The 21725-nt window shown below is 36.7% G+C and overlaps 1 protein-coding gene across 1 annotated transcript in view; it reads right to left on the bottom strand.

Annotated features, from left to right (window-relative positions):
• The window catches only part of il1rapl2 (interleukin 1 receptor accessory protein-like 2), a 724024-nt gene that overhangs the window by 700724 nt on the left and 1575 nt on the right, over positions 1 to 21725 (bottom strand). The gene's annotated exons all lie outside the window — the stretch shown is intronic.

The raw sequence follows: 21725 nt of genomic DNA, 5'->3' as shown, positions 1-21725 counted from the left end.
GCCAAGGTTTGTTCAACTTTTCCACCCAGGGCACAGAAGAAAAATGTCTTACTGCAGGATCCAGCCTCATTACAGAATATTGCATATTTTGTCAAATGACGACATATTAGAGACCCAAGACTGCAATGTCCAAGACGAGGACGGTTAATAGCTGTAATCCAGACACTGTGACCGACAAAATGACTAATGCTGTGAGGGACACTGGTGGCTGCTGTCAGGGACACTGTGAGAAACACTAAACTTTACTACCAAATGACACTCCTGCTGTCTGGGAGTGTGTAATAGTGCAGCCTGATGGGTAGAGCTCAATAACATGTGAAAGTTGTCTAATTGGAAGGATGGCTGAACATGGTGATATGGACAAAAAATCATATACTATCCACCTATATTGGAAGAATGACAATATATGATATATATCTTGATATTTGTAGGTGGTTAAAACTCTTACCTAACAAGTGGATTTCACTATTCCTTAAAGGGTCTCTATGTATAATTTGTGTGTGCTCACTTAATTGGAGTTTGTATTAATGTCTGTTTTGTGCTGGGAGTCGGTCTTTTTGCTGGAATATCTGAGCTCACTAGTGTAAAATAGCTGAGGAGTGGTATTTTGTTGGATCTTACAGTAAAACAGTAGTTTTTTTGTATATTATTGAAAATGCATCTCCAGAGGTGATTATTGGCAGATATATATAAAACTTACCTATATGTCATGTGGCCCATTGAATATTTGGACTAGGCCCCCTGTCCATGTAAAGTAATGTTTCACCTACTGCCTTCAGCCATGCCTTATCTTTCAGACCAATGGGCACTCACTTTAGTGTTGTCACAGATTTGGAAATCTTGGTGAGTTAAGGTGATTTAATGTATAAAAATCTCCATAAAAAAAAAACAAACAATAATACATGTTATGATATATATAATGTCAAACATTCATATTTTGCAGTGTCTACTACTCTGTGCTCGAGAGGGAAATTTTTTTTTTTGTTTTGTTTTGTTTTGTTTTTATGGTGCTGTAGTACCACAAGTGCCCACTGGGAGAATTAGCAACAGGTCTGAAAGGTGCCATATCCAGACCTTTTGATACATTAATAGGAAAGGCGAACCTGCTACATACAAAACACTGTTCAGGCTTCTAACATGGATGTACACAAAGACAGTTGTTAACTTAAAAACTGAGGTAGCTCATTCAGTCAAACAGACTCAAACACAAACTTCACGTAAGCATATGATCCTTCATGTTAAGTTTTTTTTTTTTTTTTTTTTTTTCACAGTTTTGCAGAGGAAGAAAACAGACAATGGAGAACTCTGGAGAAACCATAAGGATTTTCATGGGAAATCCAACCAACAACCTCATAGAAATCAGTGTACAGACTGTTGTGGATGTAGCAGGAGAAAGGTTTTTGTTGGCAAACAGGGGCGGAGTGGGCCCTTTTTTCAGCCCCTGAGTTTAGTGCCCAAACTGGCCCACTTTTTCCATGGAGGAGGAATTTGAATAAATGAAACTGCAGCTAGCTCTGACAATGCCTTTGTATTGATTATAAGTTCAGGTGTATGTTGGTAAGTTAACAGAAAACACTTCACTTTAGCAATATCTTCAATTCAAATTTAAATCAGATAAAGATTTATAAGGTAAAAAAATATGATGAAGATGAAAGCGTATTTACCTTTGTACTGGAGCAATAAGTTCAAATTAAAATAATTTAAAATTGCATTTTTCTTCCCAATAGAGATGTGTTCTATTGTTAGGTAGTAGCAGATCCAGAAAAAATGCATACATACATATGATATCCTTCTGTGAATTGTCATATTCCTGCTTGCCTATTGTTTACAGAACATACTGTGCACTACAGTCGTATTTTACAACACAATTTACACTTTGATCTTAACCCTGAAGCTTAAATATAAACATCAGACCCCAAAAAGTACCAAGACAATCACATAGGCTCACATAGGCAATCACTTTGGCTAACAGAGCTTTAGCTCAACAGGTGGCAGCTTCAGACTGCAATGCGGAAGACCAGGGTTTGCAATTTTTTTCCGCAGATTTTCAAATGGTGGGTTGGGGGGGGGGGGGGCACTGAGGGCGCCGTTAAGTAAATCTGCCAGGTGTACACTAAACTCTTCAGTAGCTTCATTTTCTTTAACCTGGCCTTTTCGGCTCCACCTGGCCTCTTCCTGCCCTACATCACCACCGACTGACTCATGCTACCGCTCCAGAAAAGACGACTTGTGGGTCAAACAACTTAAACATTTGGGAGGGAAGAATTCTTTCAGATGGTAGAACCCATTGAATCTACTGCAATGTAGGGGCTGCGCTGTCAGATGAATGGAGAATGAATGCAAGAAGAAGATTAGAGAAGTGACAGGTAAGTGTCAAAATTTTTTTTTTCCCATCCAACCGTCCAGATTGACATGAGACGGCCCATTGGGAATCCTCCCAAATCTCCCAATTAGCCACTCCACCACTGTTGGCAAAGCAGTCAGCTACTGTCGACAAATGCACAAACTTTATATGAGCTTTGACTAATGTTATATCTTGATATAACAAAATATTCAACACAACTGATCCTTATATTGACAAACTGTAAAGAATCACTGTAAACTGACCTAAATACACTCACTAGCCAGTCAATATTAATAATACTACTGATGCATAACGCAACATGTATGATGATGTATTCACATTGGTATTCAGTCTGTTTGAAATCAATGTCTCTGTGACAGAAAGAGAGGGAGAGACAGAAACAACGCACCATGACAAGCCTCGGGCAAGTGGCTGAAAAACGCTGACACAACAGTATGTGATATAGAGGGTATGCATGTGACGTCACCGCTAGCGGAAGTCACCACAGTTCCGCCCACTGAGTGGCAGAAAGAGGGAGATGAGTGGCAACGTTGGCTTCAGTACTGTCTAAACTTAAGAACAATATTTAATAAAAAATGGGGACGAGCTGTTGTGCAACTGATTGTATGAACAGGTTTGAAAAGCAGTCGGAGCTGTCGTTTTACAGACACCGAAAGACAAAGAAAAGAGAAGTAGATGGATCCACAAATCCAGGAAACCAAACCTATATCTGTGGATCCCGTTTGGTGTCAGGTAACATTAATTTATGCTGTATTTTTGGGTAAAATCAGACCTTAAATGACGTATTGTTTTGGCTAACATTACTTCTTAGTAAAGCTCTTGGTTTCATGATCAGATCTTTCATGGTTTTTGTCTTCATTTTGTGATTCTGAACCTTGTGCTCCTACATGATTTGTAAACTAACTTGAACTGAGGCTAACCTAGTTTTTCAAATATGGGGGAACTGAAGAATAAAGCTACGGCGGAGTATTAGGGCCACATAAGAAAATAAAAACACTTGTCACTACAAGTATAAAGTCATAAAATACCAATACAAAACCCATAATTTTATGAGAAAAAGTCAAATACAAAAAGAATCACAATGTTATGAGAATAAAGTCGTAGTTATAAAAAAAACTCATAATTTAACAAAAAATGTCATTCGTGTATTAGATTAAAGTCATCATATTCTGACAATAAAGCCATAATATTACTAGAATAATGTCGTAATTTAAAAATAGGTGAGAAAAATATCATGATTTACAAAAATAAAGTGATACTCTGCTCGCACAAAGCAGTAGTATCTATGTTGTATAAAGTACTTGATATGAACTAGACGTAAATCTCCTCAGTACCAGTAGATCATGCATATATTCACTGTGGTCAGTCCACAGTCTACTGTAAATGCACTTTGGATCAGTTGGTTCTCTTCCTAGTTTTGGACCCTGGTTGTCAGTAATGATGAAACCATGTATATTTGTTCCAGGTAAAAATAGCGATGATCCCCTACGCCCTGGATGTCAGGATATGCGATTTCTGTCCACATGTCAATGTTCATGGACCACTTGTTCTTTGGTAGCTCGTACGGATCCATGTCAAGTCCAGTTGTCCTTAATTTAATTTCATATTTCATATTTTCCCGGTCTCGCTGTGTTTACTGCTATATTCCGTCATGTTGAGCTGGTTGGTTTTTGCCACTCAGTCTGATCTACAGGGGCGTGGCCCGGGGGGTAAGTGATGTATGTGCATACCCTCAATTGATGATAAAGTCAATTATTAAATCCAACATGAACAATTCTCCAATCATCATGTATATTCAATGCATATCTCATCCATAGTTGAAATGTGTTAAGACAGGCATGTCCAAAGTCCGGCCCGGGGGCCAATCACGGCCCGCGGTCAGATTTTATACGGCCCACAGCTTGGGTTTTATAATGTATTCTTTATGGCCCGCTTGGACTGTTGATCCGAGTACATGAATCATAAAAGGTTCAAAATGCAGTTTCTCCTTTCACCTCATGGTGGCAGCACCACTCTAACTCTATCAGGCTCTGTGACTTTGCCGTGAACCATTTTTGCTAATTTCTAACCATGGCGCCTGTAAATAAAAAAAAGGAAAGTTGACAGTGAGGGCCGCCGCTTCCAGGAGAGATGGGAATTTACAATTTTTTTTCACTGAAAATCGAGGTGATTGTGTTTGCCTAATTTGTCGAGAGATTGTTGCCTTGTTTAAGGAATTCAATGTAAAGACACACTAGCAGACAAAACATGCTAACGCATACGACAAGCTAGCAGGGAGTGAGCGTTCTGAAAAAGTGAAGCAAATTCAAGCTGCTTTAAACTCACAACAGTGACTCTTCATGTGAACCTGGGAGTTCAATGAATTCGCCACCAAGGCAGGCTACCAAGTTGCCAGGTTAGTTGCCTATAATTGCTGGTGTTATGTACTTGTAGATGTGACGCAAATATTACTTTCTGAATGATTTTGTGAAAGACAAGAGTAAGAGTCATATGTTTTCATCTTAAACGTTAACAGACTTTACATTTCTGAGTAATATATGAGTAATGATTACTCATATAAGTCATGTTTAAAATGAATGTGGGGTTAAGATTTTTATCAACTTTTTGGAAGTTTAAGATACTCCATACAGTTTGTTCTATGTTATCTGACTCCAGATGTGAAAGGAAGGCAGAAATGTTTTTTTTGTTTGTTTTTTTTAAATTTGTTCACACCTGAGTGGCATAGATTTGGTTACATTGCCATTTAAAAAATTTTTATTGTGACAATGAAAATAAAATTATTGTAGAACAGCACATTTATATGTAATTTTTACTGTTTAAAAAATGTCCGAAGGGACCACTGGCCCCTGGCAATCTCCACATTATCAGATCTGGCCCTCTTTAAAAAAAAGTTTGGACACCCCTGTGTTAAGAGGTGTTGAAAGCAAACTTACAAAAAAAAAAAAACAAAACTGTGCATTTTGGCTGAGGTTAATAAATCTTAGTCTAAGTTTGTACATGAACACTTGGAGGTCACCATGCAGAATGTGCCAACCTTCAACGAGATGATCTTGGTTCAGACCTTCATGTCAGCAGGCATCCACTCTGCTGACTATGAGCAAGACTCTGACTCACTGAATCCTGATCAGCTGCAGGGCTCCAATCTGAGCTGAGCATGACCTCCACAGAGATGTGAACTGACCTACAGGCACCAGAACTATTGCATACCAATGTGGATTATTATTAGTAGTGAAAGTAGTGTCAGTGATAGTATTAGAAATGGGCTTATTCAGTCAAGGTTTGAAAGTCCATTATTTGCATGTTTTACTGTTTGGCAGTGCCTGTGGTTAGATACTGTAACTCTCAAATTTTAATGGATCGTTTTCTGCAAGAAACACTCTTCGACATTGGAAAGTCCTCACACATAACTTCCTGTAGCATTTCAACACATTCAATTCCATTTAGGCTATTTCCTTGTTCTCTTTTAACACTGACGCTGTAAAGAGAGCAGAAGCCTGTCAAAATGGAATATTTCATACTGTTCTGAGTCACAAATTGATCATTTTTTGAAGTATTTTTCATACATTATGACTATTGACCAGTATAATTATAGAATCCCTTCTGTTTTGTTTATGAACTCAATAAATTAGAATATCATCAAAAAGTTATTTCAGTAATTCAGGAATTCAAAAATTGAAATGCATCTTTATATTCATCACACAGACTGATATATTTCAAGTGCTTATGTCTTTTCATTTTGATGATAACATACAGCTAATGAAAACTCCAAATTCAGTATCTCAAAAAATTCAATTTAAAAAAGGATTTTCAACACAGAAATGTTGAAAAGTATGAATATTTATTGTACTGAATTCTTGGTTGGGGCTCCCTTTGCATGAAATACTGCAGCAATGCAGCGTAGGGGTGTAAGAAAATATCGGTTCTGCAATATATCACGATATTTCATTTCCCAATACTGTATCAATATTAAAAAGTACTGTATCGATATTTTTACCTCCGCCAAGGAGGTTATGTTTTTGCCAGGGTTTGTTTGTTTGTTTGTTTGTTTGTTTATCTGTCCGTTAGTGTGCAACATAACTCAAAAAGTTATGGACAGATTTGGATGAAATTTTCAGGGTTTGTTGGAAATGGGATAAGGAAGAAATGATTTAATTTTGGTGGTGATCGGGGGGGGGGGGGGGGGGGGGGGGGCACTGATCGTTAGTGTGCAACATAACTCAAAAAGTTATGGACAGATTTGGATGAAATTTTCTGGGTTTGTTGGAAGTGGGATAAGGAAGAAATGATTAAATTTTGGTGGTGATCGGGGGTGGGGGGGCCCACGGGGGGGGCCACTGATCAGCCTTGGCGGAGGTCTGCGCTCTCCGAGTGCTTCTAGTTAGGTATTTATTCAAATGCAGATATCATGGAGGTTCATTTTTGTTTTTTGTTTATATTTTATTTATTATTAATAATGCCTGGCTGTGACAATGCAACAAGAACAAGAATTAGTGGACAGTCCTTTGGTCCACTAATTTGATTTGGATCGAATGTGGACTTTATTTTTTTTCATTTGGGTTGGATTGCATTCTCATTGCACTTTATTCTAGTGGACCAAAATATGTAAACAGAAGCATGTGACGAACTGCGCTGGCATTGGACAGAAAAGTCGGGGGCGGGGTGAATCAAAGACAGCTGGTGTTGATGGAAACAAACATGGAGGTCCTACATACAGTTACCGTTTCCAAATGTCAATGAGACATTCAATCTCCTCATTGCTCCACATCTGTCCACGGCTCATGGAAGCTTCTATTAGCTCTGACTACCTGTGTGGCTCAGTTACTTCCAATGGCTACAGTGGCTCGTCAAGCACAAAAGGCACATGATTCCTTGATGTGTTTGGGCTCAAGGCCGGTTATGTTCACACCAGAAGTGAACCGACTCAGAAACTGTTTGGCTCAGTCTGCGTGTTTGATTGAATCAGAGTTCACATTTGTATTCACACCTAAAAAAAGGTCTGGATTTTCCGGGGGAAACAAACTCTGGTCCGTTTTAAACAGACCAAATGAAATAGGTCTGGACCCTGAATCAGCATGATAAAAGGAACAGTGGAAAGGTTAGCTGTGTTCATGTGTACTAGAATTGGAAATGTTTGTGTCATCATACAAAACAATCTAAGACTTTGCATGTTACATTGTGTTATTTTTGTCTGCTACAGTGGATGTCATCAGCTTACTGTAAAACAAATCTACAGGTACAAATAAAGTAACCTGACGTCACTTGACTTACTATCTTCTCTCATTATATATGATTCAACATAATCTTAATAGTGAGTAAAAAATAATAATAGGCAGTAGAATGTAGATATTACCCCAATTCTTTGGTTTCCAAGGAGACCCGGAAATTATATTAGAATTTTTATTTTTATTTTTTATTATTTTTACTTGAATTTTTTATTTGCTCCAAAATTTAAATGGTCTAACTAATTTCCCATGAGCCCCTGATTTGAAACAAAAAGTGAAGCTGCACCATAGTCATCCCATTGCAAGACAGATGAGTTACAGCGGGTAAAGCTGAATGTTGACTGAGTAAATGTACGTTCTCGTTATATATGATCTGTTATTTTCACACATTTCATGCTGTGAGACAAACAGAGAAGGTACAAACGGAATTTTCAAGCAGGTTAGTTATGTGGCAACAAACAGCACCACAGAAACTAAGTGAAAATGAAGTGTTTCATTTCCATCAGTGTTCACTGGTTTTCACTCCAACTTGATACTTTTGTAAATCAAAGACCAAGGACAATTTGATTCTTCATCATGTAGTGGACAAAACATCACACTGCTTTGTGTTTCCATTTACTTAAAGTTCTCATTTCCACAGCAAGTGTTTTTTTTTTTGTTTTGTTTTGTTTTGTTTTTTTAAGATCCATGGAGACTTTTATCTACTTTAGGCAACAGTAACGCATGAATATGCCACATTAATTCAGACGGTACATGGAAGAATAATGAAAGATGATGCTGAAGTATGCATCAACAGTTTAAACAAAATCATTCCTCAAACAGCACGGTCACACCCAAAAACTGTCAACACAGAAGACACAGTTATTGCATTTGTTCTTTCAATAAAATGGGAGAAGAAATAAGGAAATATGAAGATGCAGATGGTTGAGAAGATGCTGACGATGTGCTGTGTTTTTACAGAAAAGTTCCGTTTTATTTCTCAGTGCTGTCTGAGTGAGCTCAGATAATATTAAACCCTGCTGACTGCAGTTCGTAACAAATTTTTCCCAACAACAGATATGGTGAAATTACTTCACTGAACTGTTCAGCCTGCACAGCAAGAACCAAGCAAAAGTTTGGTTTGTGCAGCGGCATATTTGTTGATCTGGGCAGATAACCAGCCACTGTTCCCCTCTAAAAATCAAGTAATGGGCAGTTTTAGGTAAAAAAAAAAAAAAAAACTGTCTGATTCTAAAAGGAGTCAAGGCAATACAATGAGGACTGCAGTCACATTTTAGCTGTTTAGTTTCTGCTTTGCTACAAAAAATGACCAGACCAGCTTCTGACAATAAAACCAGAAATATCCAATATAATAAGATTAATATGTTCTTCTGGGAAACACCTAATTGACCTGCACAGCTTTATACCTGGTCCCACATTGTGTTTTCAGAGTGTGTCTTCTATTTATTCACATATTCAGTACACAATTAACCAGCCATTTGAATACACCTCTGTCTCTGCCAAAATGCTCCTGAGCCAAATTCTTTCATATGACACAAAAATAAAGACTCTTTGATCATTTCAGCATGCATGATATTAAATTATCCTGGAGCTTCACAGAAGTGTAAGAAATTCTACACTGTAGAAAGAAAATGTGTGGCATCACTTTGATCAAAATTGCTCTTTGAAATTTTTTGCAATACACACGTCACAATAGCATCACATATGCCACACAGGATACGACTGATCAGAGGTTTCTATGTAAAACAGAAGATATACAGTATAATCAGAGCCTCAGAGTTTCACAGAGCTCCCAGGAAAATATGGGAAGAATGAAAAATGTGCATTTTCACAGTCGCACCCTGATAGAACCATCACAACTAGGGAGAGCAATAATTTAATATGATCATGATGTATTGTAATATATTATGATACAGTGCTCAGTTATTTTGAAAATTTCATAAAGGTGCCATCCATACTGCACTTCATTATTTTTTTGTAACATTATACTTTTAACATCGATACAAACACATCCTGTCCAGTGTCGCTCTCCTTCAGGATTGTTAGATTTGCCTTCATGCTAATTCCCTGCCTGCTTTCACATGGAAGAAATTAAAGCCTCATCTAATTGAAAAAAAGGGGTTTTCTATCATCATGGGATTCACACCAAAAAAAAAGTCGCACATGCAATATTTGACTGCACCACCTTTAATAATAATAATAATAATAATAATAATAATAACTTTATTTGCATAGCACCTTTAAAAACTGAGTTTACAAAGTGCTTTAACAGACAAAGTAAAAGTGCATAACATCAGAATAAAATCATAGCAAACGACACAACACAATAAAAGAGATGAGTACAGCAAACATGAAAACATGACTAACTTTGAATGTATCATAGTGGAGAGGGCAGAAAAAACAGAGCATGATGCTGTCAAATGCGAAATGAAGGAGTGGAATAAAACAGCATCATGTATGTCAATGTAAATAAATAACCAAAACAGGGTAAAATTAAATATTCAACATTAAAAACATTAAAAAGAGACAACATCACATGAAGGCAAGTCTATAAAAATGCATTTTAAGAAGTGACTTAAAAGATGTCACTGATTCCTCAGCCTTATCTCCTCGGGCAGGCCGTTTCAAAGTCGAGGGGCCCAGATGGAAAAGGCTCGGTCGCCTTTCGATTTAAACCTCGACTTTGGAACAGCCAGGAGCCTTCTGCCCCCCCATGGATCTAAGGCTGAGTACTGGCTCATAATTGACTAGCATGTCCATTATGTAGCTAGGGGCCAGGCCCATTCAGGCTTTAAAAGTGATCAATAAAATCTTAAAATCAATTCTAAAATGCACAGGAAGCCAGTGAAGTGAAGCTAGGACTGGGGTGATGTGATGTTGTCTGTTAAAACCAGTGAGAAGCCTAGCTGCTGCGTTCTGGACCAGTTGGAGGTGGGACAATGGTTTTGATTACAGGAAATATCCACTGTGAAATCTTTTTTGCCACATAATGCTTATGTACAGTCACAATAAGGTTCATAATATTTTTTCTGTCCGTAGCTGCATTAATTTTTGATTGATGGAGAATTGGACCACTACATCAAGTCTTCATCACATCTCAAATTAGAGTCTGGACTTCATGGAGGCAAATCCATGTGTGAAAATGATGTCTCATTCTCCCTGAAACACTCTGTCATAAACTTGATGATCCTGATCAATCCTGGCATTGTCCAATCTTTTTGACATTAGAGATATGAGAGGACACTTACTGCATCAGTTAGAGTTAAATAACCTGTTCCAGCTGAAACATTATTAACCACTGCAGTACTTACCAATGGAAGGATCTGAACTATTTGCTTATTTAATCCAGTGAATGTCTCCTGTAATCAAAACCCAAGGTGGTGCTGTGAAATACTGCATGTGTGACGTTTTTTGTTTTTGTTTTGTTTTTTTTGGCTGGGCACTAATGTATTTTGCCATAATGCACAGCTCTCTGAGCATAAAAGAAGTGGACACCCTTTTGTTTGTGAGCTACCATTTAAAAGCCTTCAGGTTGGTATTTTGGAGCCAAGGAACCATATTTGGATTAGAGGGTGGACTTCAGAAAAAGCAAAAGGTGAAACTCACAAAGCTAAAACTAAGCTCCAAAAATACTGACCACACTGCACATACTGATATTAACTGTCACTCCATAATTTCATCAACTTTATAATTAATGTATGTTGTGTTTAATAACAGTAATGCTGACTGTATTAGGCACAAACTGGTGCTTGTTGACCTAATTTGCACAAATGCTAACAGACAACATAATACAAAACTGAATAAATACTAAGATTTTGATAATTGTGGTAGGGGCTAGGAATATGGATGGATGGATGGATGGATGGATGGATGGATGGATGGATGGATGGATGGATGGATGGATGGATGGATGGATGGATGGATGGATGGATAGATAGATAGATAGATAGATAGATAGATAGATAGATAGATAGATAGATAGATAGATAGATAGATAGATAGATAGATAGATAGATAGATAGATAGATGTAACGATTACCAGTATAATGATAAACTGCGGTAAAAGCGCAAACGGTTAGTATTATAGATTAAATTCTAATTATCATGATAACCGTGTTTGATTACCGTACTTCTCCAGAGAAAACGCCTATGTAAAGATATGATTTTATGTCAAATATTTGAGTATAGTTTTATTCTACTACAATTTTAATTTTATATACCTAATATTTGGAACCAATATTCACTTTTAAAGTCTTTGAAAAGGTTTGTTAAGCATCTTTGTGTTATTTATGCAATAAATTATATACATTTGTCTAATTTGATTTTATTTTTTTGTGTTTTCTGGCCTTTTGTGTTTTTGTAGTAGGTTAAAGGGAAAAAAATAATAGACAGATGATAGAGATGAAGTTGTACTGAAAAAAAGATACCAAACATGGGTATAGTAAACATTTGTTTATATAGTATATAAAGGCAAAATCAAAAGTACTGAAAAAACAGACAAAATAGGCTCAGACTACTAAGGGTTAATACTTGAATGTTTCTGGCAGCAGAAAGTGCATTGTGCCAATTATTTTATTAGATTTTTTGCTGTTTTTTTTTTTGTTTTTTTTTAAATACAACTTGGTTAAATTATTTCAGTATGTGTATAAGTACTTTTTGAACATTTTGAGCACAGTTTCAACAATACCGCGATAATAATGATAACCGTGATAATTTTGGTCACAATAACTGTGATATGACATTTTCATATCGTTACATCCCTAACAGATAGATAGATAGATAGATAGATAGATAGATAGATAGATAGATAGATAGATAGATAGATAGATAGATAGATAGATAGACAGTAGGGATGTAACGATTACCAGTATGATGATAAACTGCGGTAAAATCGCAAACGGTTAGTATTATCGATTAAATTCTAATTATCATGATAACCGTGTTTGATTACCGTACTTCTCCAGAGAAAACGCCTATGTAAAGATATGATTTTATGTCAAATATTTGAGTATAGTTTTAATCTACTACAATTTTAATTTTATATACCTAATATTTGGAACCAATATTCCCTTTTAAAGTCTTTGAAAAGGTTTGTTAAGCATCTTTGTGTTATTTATGCAATAAATTATATACATTTGTCTAATTTGATTTTATTTTTTTGTGTTTTCTGGCCTTTTGTGTTTTTATAGTAGGTTAAAGTGAAAAAAAAAAATAATAGACAGATGATAGAGATGAAGTTGTACTGAAAAAAAGATACCAAACATGGGTATAGTAAACATTTGTTTATATAGTATATAAAGGCAAAATCAAAAGTACTGAAAAAACAGACAAAATAGGCTCAGACTACTAAGGGTTAATACTTGAATGTTTCTGGTAGCAGAAAGTGCATTGTGCCAATTATTTTATTAGATTTTTCGCTGTTGTTTTTTTTTTTTTTTTTTTAAATACAACTTGGTTAAATTATTTCAGTATGTGTATAAGTACTTTTTGAACATTTTGAGCACAGTTTCAACAATACCGCGATAATAATGATAACCGTGATAATTTTGGTCACAATAACTGTGATATGAAATTTTAATATCGTTACATCCCTAACAGATAGATAGATAGATAGATAGATAGATAGATAGATAGATAGATAGATAGATAGATAGATAGATAGATAGATAGATAGATAGATAGATAGATAGATAGATAGATAGATAGATAGATAGATAGATAGATAGATAGATAGATGGTATTATTGTAACACACTTCATCAAACATGACATAATACATTTTCCGTCTAACTATTTTAGCATCCTCTGAAGGAAAAAAGCAGAAGCTCTGAAAGTGTGACGTTGCCTCTGTACTTTTACTTCTCCTCTACGGCAGCAGCATTGTAACCCTAGCTACCATTAGCCCGAAAATAAATTACAACTGGCTCTCAACACATGACACACTCCATCACAGATTTCACATCAAACATGAATCTTACATTTTGAACTCAATAAAATTAAAATAACTGTAGAATATTTTAAAAATCACTCTCTTCTGTACAGTTGTTGCAGTGAAATTAGCTACAAAATCCTTTTTTTTTTTTTGTCTTTACTGGGCTGTTAACATGTTTATTTCTTCTGTAAAGAGTCAAATTCACCATAGACATCAACTCCAAAATAAAAAAAAGTACTAGCTTCAAAATGGCAATGGATGACATAATTGCTCCACCAACTAATTATATACAACCTATGGGATTGGATTACTTTTTAATTCAGCTTCACATAGAATAATTAAATCAGTCAGAATAAAGTATTTCATTTCATTTCATAAAACTGAAACTGTCAGGATGGTGCACATAAAGCGAAATAAAAGAAATATACTAGATACAGCGCTGAGTACATGTTCTTCTTGAAGAAAATGCTTCTTTCTTGCCTTGACTTTGTATTTGACTCTGAAACATCCACCATCTGTTTTCCCATCACATCCTCCAAAAATATGGCACATAAACTTGATCAAAATAAGAATAACTGGTGTAAACAGGCTGAACTTGCCCTATTTCAAATCTACAGTATAGCCCATGTTATAGCTCTTCAACAGCATTCCCTCTGTCTCGTTCATCCTGCTGTCCTCTCGGCCCGTCTGCCCCTCTCGTATATTAAAGCCGCCTCTTTGCGCATCGTCATCCCCTTCACAATTTATGGATCTCCTGCTCTCCTTACTCTCCTCTCCCCCTATCCTTACGTCTCTAAATCTCTGGGCTCCGTCATTTCACTGTATTTCCTCTGTCTACCACTCTGCTCTCGGCCCTTTTCATTCAACCTCACACTCACATTCATTTTTATTTCAACCCTAACATTCTTCCAGCCTCTGCTTCCCACATTCACTTTGTTTTCCGATGTAATGCAATTCATTGGAACTTTCCTCCATTTCTCAGATAGTATAGACTTTGATTGTGTTAGGCTAGAAGGTTCATATTATAAAATCTCTAAATTGGTGTGGAGGGTAAAATTTATGACATCATTAAGTCAATGTATGTAGACCAGTGGTTCCCAACCTTTTTTAGCTTGTGACAGCATTTTAACATCACACATTTCTGGAGACCCCAGACATTCAAAATGGATAATTTTTTTGCTAAAATTAATTTGTTTTTGATCATGTAATAATTTGCTATACTATGTTGCAAATAAATGTTAATTTGAAATGACATTTAAGCTATTAATGTGTATTATTGTGGACAGAGGCAGAGATGCCAGGTTGAGGTTACTGCACAAAGGGAGAATTTTATTTTCCTTGGTCAGTCCAGCTTGTATTTACGAGGCTGCAATTTAATACTGAGCAAACAATAACTCAAACTATGAATTATGAAAGAGCTGCAGCATCTGAAACTGACCACAATGAACATTTGAAAGATAAACAGTACCACAGTGCTTCAGTTTCAGCTTCAGAGTTTCTTATGTCTTTTATATATTGTATTCTCTTTCAACTCCCCATATATTTTTCATTAGTAATTTTGCTTTTATCAATTACTAGAATTTTCAGGCAACCCCATTTGAATTCCTGGCAACCCCACATAGGGTCCCAACCCCAAGGTTGAAAAACACTGATGTAGAGTAAAAATTGCCAACAAAACTACAGATCTCTTTGCTCAATAGAGAGGTTATATTGTTGGAGCTGCCATATCCCTTAGCAAGACAGAACTTCTATTCCTGCTCTATGCTGATGACCTGCTGTTATTTTTACCTTCAGCAGCACATGAACCTTGAAGCAGTACTGTCAGAGCTGGGCACAGGCTTAATGAATCAAATATTGTGATCTTCAAAAAGGCAACTGACTATCAGTCCAAGTTAGGAAACATCCATCTAAGTAGTGAATGTGCTGAAACTCAAAACCGGGAAAAAGGATTTCATGCAATTCTGCAAAAAACAAAATTCAACACAATCTAATTTCCCCCCAAAGTATTAGATCACCAAATGTCATTTATGCAAGCAAACTTCAGACAGCCTCGGTTGCAGCCATATTTCTGTCTGTGTTTCCATGGTAAGGCAATATGAGGCTTGTAGCAATGTACACATTCTATAAATCCACATAACCAGAAGAAAGTCAGTTAACAGCTCAATAAAACCAATTGTTGGATAAAAGAATCCAATCCAAACCACAAGCACGATAGGCAAACATCTAAAACAAGTTAACAGTCTGAGACCAGTGTACGTCATGAATAATTTCATAAAATGAACCAATGAGACAAACTTTGCACCATGAAACTAACACGATGGAAATCTAAAAGTATTTCTCTACTAATAAAATAACTGAACAAGCTGAAGAAGGACAAAAATAAAGGTCGCATTATGAAGCAATGATATTTTTTTTTTGCATAAATTACATTTTTGGAATAATCTATTTCATTGTTTTGTGTTACACTGAGGTGATTCTGATTAGAGCCCAGGGCTTAATGTGTTTAAAATACTGCTTGCAGAATTCTGTAGATCTATATTAAAGTGCAACCAACAGAAAAAGAACAACTAATGAATGCAGTGCAGAATTTGGCTTTTACACACTGATTAACATTAACAAATCGAACATCTTTAAATGTTAGTTAAAACTCAGAATGAACTCACAAGACACAGCGAAATTTCAGGAAAACAAATCCAGAAACTTTACTTCTAATTGTCCTGAGACTTATTGATCATATAACATCCAATGCTGTTAAACCTCAGACCAGCACTGCTATCCAACTACTGATCAGAGTAAAACTGAACCATTAAATTAACCAGTTGGCTTTAAACAGTGAAAATAAATTGGCCAAGTCTTTCTACTGTCAGAGCTCAGAGACACAAACACACAATAAAAACACACTCAGTGACCAGAGTGCAACTGCACAAAAACACACTAGGACATTCTCGTAAGACATAACACACATACAAATATCACAGCCCAAACACTTTGACAGAATTAATATTCATCTTAATAACATTCAGACTCAGACAACTTTATTTATCCCATGCGGGAAATTCAATTGCAGCTTACCACAGACATCAGCCCACATCTGAAGTCCAATGTGACAAACATAAATCAGTATACAAATACAAGATCATTGGAAGCAACAACGAATAAATGCATTTAAATAATCGACAATAAATAATCAAAGAATACCAATGCAGACAAAAAGACCCTATTGGTTCTGCTAACATAAAAAAAAATCTCATATAAAACGACTAAAATGGCTGCTGTCAGAGTTTAAAAGTGTGATACCTGAAGGAATAAAATATAGGATAATACTGGATAAAAAACAAACAGCTGAATTGAGAGGACATGTTTTCATTAATGCAGAAAATGCCCCGGTTTGTACATATATTTGCACTAAAGCCTCTGCAGTAACAATTCTGATCAAATTCTTCTTCAAACCAGGGTGAAGTAATGAAGTAAAGCGATCTTGAGTTTATTTTAAGATACAGATTATGGTGGATAGATGAACAGCTGCCGCAGTGGGTTAAAAGCTCCAAAGCCAACAAAATAATAATTGGTCAAATCAATTCACTCGTGTCAGTTCTTCATTTAGCACAAGAATGTGACAGATCCATGTTCATATACTGTATGTGGAACACTGTCAAACAAAGTCAGGTCTGCATGTCACAGGAATCTGCAGAGATAAAGTGTAAAGTCCTTGATGCTTTGCTAATGTTCCTCAATTAACACACATTTCAAAAATCCAAAGTGGAAACTGAGCTGATACATAGATGTTCACATATGCATTAATGAAGTTAAAAGCACCTGAAAAAGTACTCTAACTTTAGAAATGTGGTTCAGTTCATTTCAGTGGCTGTGAAAGCAGTGATTCAATATATCACTGGAGCACCAGGTGACAAAATGAATTAGTTTGACCACGGAGCAATTATTAAGGAGCAAACAGCAGAGAAGCACTATGCTCCTCGTCTTTTTGCTTTTAACCCTCCTCTTCCTCATTTTACCCCTCTATTCTTTCTACAACATTGCACTTGTTCTTTTCCCTTCTATTCCTTTTGCTGCAAACTTATGGTTTGGACTTAAAATGGGTCGCAGAGCTGTTTTTATTGGGTCACCAGTCACCACCAGTTGGGTTACAGGCATGACATTAATATGGTATGTGAATTCATTTTTTGAATTAAAACTAGAATAAGTGTTCTCTGGAAGTGGATAACAAAAAAGAAGAAGCCAAAGTGCAACCAGAGAGAATGATATGACTCAACAAGACGAAAATATCACAAAAGAGACAAAATGAAAACAATCTAAAATACACAAGGTGGTAATAATCCAAAAGATGAAAATGTCTCAAAAGTCATGAGACAAAAGCCATGTAAAAGCCATGTAAAAGATAAAATGATGCAAAATAAGCAAAAGGATGAACACAACCAAACTAAAATCTCATAAACAATACAAGATGAAAACATCATACAAGACATGATACATAACAAAACTTTGCAAATGCAAGACAAAATTGACGTAAAAGATACAACGCAAAAGTGATGCAACAGGACAAAGTGACAAAAGATGCTACAAGGCAAACAATCTTACAAAATATTGTAAGATACAATGAGACTAAAATGACACACAACGTACAAGGTAATGAAAATATAAAACACAACAAAATGAAAATGATCTAAATGTCTGAATAAGATGAAAACTGAAGAGAAACATTCAGACACAGTTTCTCAGCAAAAAACTTGATCAGATGTAAGTTTGTTTGTTTGTATTACCATTTTATTTGTTTGTTTCATGTGTCTGGTTGTTGGTACTTCAGCCTATAGCTAACATGACTTATCAGAGTTGGCTATCAAAGTTTCAATATTCCAGTAAAAAGTATTAACCTTCAAAGACCCAAACAGCCTCTGGTAACCAAAAGCATCAACCGGTTTAAAATGTTTAAAGCCAGTTGAACCACTAATCCTAACAACACATGTAAACAATTGGTGTAAAATACAGTTTTTCATCTTTTCATAGTCATCACTTATGACCCATTTGGACTTTCAGAGGCTCCGCAGTGAATGTGGAAACAGTGACATCTTCTACAACACTGATTCACCAGTAAAACCCATGTAGTTTGACAAATGAAAGTGGATGGAGATGCTTGTTTTTATGTTCAGTTAGTGATATCTTTTCTGAAAAAGTCTTTTTCTTTTATTTTTCCTTTTTTCTCTGTTTTGAGCTAACTAAAGAAAAGTTAAATACAGAGGAAAATTTACTTTAATGAGCTGCCACAAAAGCAGCACTCAGTTTTTATGGCTTTAATGTCCACCTTGTTGGTACAGTATAGATATGACAGCAATTCATGCTCATCCTGGGTCCCTAATGAGACCCAAGACTGAGGTTTTTTTGGGTCTTGCGGTGAAAAACTTTGGAACCCTCCATTGTATTATGTTTTTGTGCTGCTCCTCTCCCTGCTCCTTCTGCCTCATCCCTGCTGTAAACCACTGGCGTCCTCTACAACACTGATTCACCAGTAAAACCCATATGTAGTTTGACAAACGGCAGTGGATGGAGATGCTTGTTTTTATGTTCAGTTATTAATATCTTTGCTGAAAAAGTCTTTTTTTTTCATTTTCTCTGTTTTGATTTAACTTTGGAATTTACTTTGAGCTTTAATGAACATTTGGATGATCAGTGAATTAAACGTAGGAAAACACCTGATTTTCACTGAAAACCATGTAAAATGCAAAAGATAATGTAATAATAAATGGTGCTAAACCACTTAAGAAAAATTAAATACAGAGGGAATTTTCTTTTGGGAGCTGCCACAAAAGTAGCACTCAGTTTTTATGGCTTTAATGTCCACCTTGTTGGTACAGTATAGATATGACAGCAATTCATGCTCATCATGGGTCCCTAATGAGACCCAAGACTGAGTTTTTTTTAGGTCTTGCGGTGAAAAACTTTGGGACCCTCTGTTGTATTATGTTTTTGTGCTTCTCCTCTTCCTGCTCCTTCTGCCTCATCCCTGTTGTAAACCACTGACATATTCTACAACACTGATTCACCAGTAAAACCCATGGAGTTCGACAAATGACAGAGGATGAAGACAAATGTTTTTATGTTCAGTTATTAATATCTTTGCTGAAAAGGTCACTTTTTTTCAGTTTTCTCTGTTTTGATCTAACTTTGGAATTTACCTCGAGCTTTAACGAATATCTGAATGATCAGTGAAGTAAATACAGGAAAACACCTGATTTTCACTCAAAACCATATAAAATGCAAAGGATAATATAATAAAAAATGGTGGAAAACCACTTAAGAAAAGGTAAATTCAGAGGAAAATTAATTTTGGGAGCTGCCACAAAAGTAGCACTCAGTTTTTATGGCTTTAATGTCCACCTTGTTGGTACAGTATAGATATGACAGCAATTCATGCTCATCATGGGTCCCTAATGAGACCCAAGACTGAGGTTTTTTTGGGTCTTGCGGTGAAAAACTTTGGGACCCTCTGTTGTATTATGTTTTTGTACGGCTCCTCTCCCTGCTCCTTCTGCCTCATCCCTGTTGTAAACCACTGACATCTTCTACAACACTGATTCATCAGTAAAACCCATGGAGTTTGAAAAATGACAGTGGATGGAGACAAATATTTTTATGCTCAGTTATTAATATCTTTGCTGAAAAGGTCACTTTTTTTTCAGTTTTCTCTGCATTGATCTAACTGTGGAATTTACCTTGAGCTTTAACGAACATCTGAATGATCAGTGAAGTAAATATAGGAAAACACCTGATTTTCACTGAAAACCATATAAAATGCAAAGGATAGTGTAATAATAAATGGTGGAAAACCACTTAAGAAAAATTAAATACAAAGGAAAATTTACTTTAATGAGCTGCCACAAAAGTAGCACTCAGTTTTTATGGTTTTAATTTCCACCTTGTTGGTACAGTATAGATATGACAGCAATTCATGCTCATCATGGGTCCCTAATGAGACCCAAGACTGAGTTTTTTTTGGGGTCTTGCAGTGAAAAACTTTGGGACCCTCTGTTGTATTATGTTTTTGTGCTGCTCCTCTCCCTGCTCCTTCTGCCTCATCCCTGTTGTAAACCACAGCCCTTCCCCTCACGGTAATAGATGGCCGCTGCTGGTCAGTGTGACAGAGTCGTTCTGCTGCCAGTCCATCTACCTGCTGGTCAGATCTATACGACACCGGCTCCGCGCTATAAATCAACGCACCTGCATCAGCCTCCGATGGGTGCCCCCTCTCCCTGACGATTCTGAGGATTGATGCGCACCTTGTTGCTAAACGGCCGAGGTAATTAAACCCCACGCATCCCATCACCCTTCGTGTGGAGGTGCGCGCAAACACACACACGCACACACACTCTCCCCTCTTCCTTTCCCCTCTTCTCACACATTTCATTACACTACAAACACACACTCTGTGGCTCAAACACACATATCTCTTTCTCTGTTCGCATTTACAGAGAAGAAGTGGAGGAAGAAGAGGCAGAAAAACGGAGAAGGGAGGGAGAGAAAACACCTGCTGGGCTGTAAAACACTCACACAAACGGCGTCTGTGTTTGGGAAGACTTGAACAAATGGGAAAATTATACAGTGGACCCAAAAACGGTACCCTTTCACCCAAAGGTGCTCACCACTACTGACTTAAAACGATTTGATGGAGCATGTATCCAACACTTTTTGACGTGCGTCTATAACCGGATACACATAAACACCACGTAAAGTTTGCGCTTTTAAACTGCTTTAGTTTCGTCATTATTGGTCTAAATTTGTGCGCCATCCTCATCCTTTCTTGAGGGAATTTATTTCACCCAAGATGTCCAGCTTTTAGCACACTCAAGTTTATACACACATATTATTAAATGAGTTATGGGCAGCCTAATGGCCTTACGCGGAGCTCAAGAAGTGAAAGGAGACAAGTCCAACTGTCCATTCTTCTGTTTCTACCAGTGCAAGCAGAAAACCACGCTGTTCTCGCTCTCTGTCTAATGCACTCACACGCTATCCTCTCTCTCTTACACACACAAACACACACATACAAAGACACACACTCTCTGGCTCCCCTCTCTCTCTCTCCCTCTATCGTTTCCACTCGTGCGTAAAAACGCTCTCTACTGCTCCGTCTCTCACCTCTCACCACATACACCCACGGAAACCATGTGCACGCTCACACACACACACACACACAC

The sequence above is a fragment of the Sphaeramia orbicularis genome, chromosome 10 (genome assembly GCF_902148855.1).
Source record: "Sphaeramia orbicularis chromosome 10, fSphaOr1.1, whole genome shotgun sequence".
Lineage (NCBI taxonomy): Eukaryota > Metazoa > Chordata > Actinopteri > Kurtiformes > Apogonidae > Sphaeramia > Sphaeramia orbicularis.
Note: the sequence above shows the minus strand (reverse complement) of the source record. Positions and strands in the feature narration are given on the sequence as shown.